The following is a 1,633-nucleotide window of genomic DNA, read 5'->3' as shown; positions in this document are numbered from 1 at the left end:
ATCATCACTCACCATCAGAGAAATGCAAATCAAAACCATCATGAGATACCATCTCACACCAGTTAGAATGGCAATCATTAAAAAATCAGGAAACAACAGGTGCTGGAGAGGATGTGGAGAAATAGGAACACTTTTACACTATTGGTGACTGTAAAGTAGTTCAGCCATTGTGGAAAACAGTGTGGCGATTCCTCAAGGATCTAGAACTAGAAATACCATTTGACCCAGCCATCCCATGAGTGGGTATATACCCAAAGGATTATAAATCATGCTGCTATAAAGACACATGCACGCGTACGTTTATTGCGGCACTATTCACAATAGCAAAGACTTGGAATCAACCCGAATGTCCACCAGGGACAGACTGGATTAAGAAAATGTGGCACATATACACCATGGAATACTATGCAGCCATAAAAAAAGGATGAGTTTGTGTCATTTGTAGGGACATGGATGCAGCTGGAAATCATCATTCTCAGCAAACTATCGCAAGAACAGAAAACCAAACACTGCATGTTCTCACTCATAGGTGGGAATTGAACAATGAGATCACTTGGACACAGGAAGGGGAATATCACGCACCGGGTCCTATTGTGGTGAGGGGGTAGGGGGGAATGATAGCGTTAGGAGATATACCTAATGTAAATGACGAGTTAATGGATACAGCACACCAACATGGCACATGTATACATATGTAACAAACCTGCACATTGTGCACATGTACTCTAGAATTTAAGTATAAATAATAATAATAATAATAATAATAATAATAATAATAATAATAATAATGGGCTGCAGAAGTGGCAGTCTAGGAGAGGGAAAAAGAATGAACATAAAATTTACCTCCAACCTAAAAAATTGATTTTTCAAACCTTGATATAGACTATAGACTCTCATCGTATCAACACTGTGGTGTCCAATAAATTAAATTTGAGTCCAGGAAGCTTTTGAGCTCTAGACTTTACTGTATTTTTTACTTCTACCCTAAACTGTAAGAAGTCACAAAGTCCCTGATTATTCCAGTTGGTTGTTAGATTAACTCTTCTGCAGGTCCTAGCACTGACTCTGGCAGAGGCATAGTGTTGGCTAAGTATTAATAGCTTGCTAGGAAGCCAGCATCCATTTTAGCAAATGAGCACAGGCCTGTTCCAGATGTTTGTTATTGTCAGTTATGTAACACACTTACGTATCGGAGAGTTGTATTTCACAAATCTGTATTGGCAAATTATTAGTAATAAGAAATAAATAACTTGGTAATTCCAATGGTAATTCAAATGGCTAATCATTATTTACTATTCTAGTAGATTTCTCTAGACATCAGATAAAGATATATTAGTACACAGAAATAAGTTTTATATAACTACAATTTTTGTTGTTGGATTACTGCTTAATAATCTCTACCTACCTTTCATTAGAAAACTTAGGCAAGCTGAATATGTTAGGTTGAATTTTTAGAAGGTAAAAAATTATAATTTGTAATGTTAATATTAGTTTTCATTAAGAAAATGCTTTTATAGCATTAGTAATTTTAATTTTTAGTTTATGAAGTATACAAAAATAAATTTAAACTTGATCATTTCAAATACTTTTTTTGTATATATATCATAATATATATTTATATATATAATATAGA

The sequence above is a fragment of the Colobus angolensis genome, unplaced genomic scaffold (genome assembly GCF_000951035.1).
Source record: "Colobus angolensis palliatus isolate OR3802 unplaced genomic scaffold, Cang.pa_1.0 Scaffold62, whole genome shotgun sequence".
Taxonomy (NCBI): domain Eukaryota; kingdom Metazoa; phylum Chordata; class Mammalia; order Primates; family Cercopithecidae; genus Colobus; species Colobus angolensis.
Note: the sequence above shows the minus strand (reverse complement) of the source record.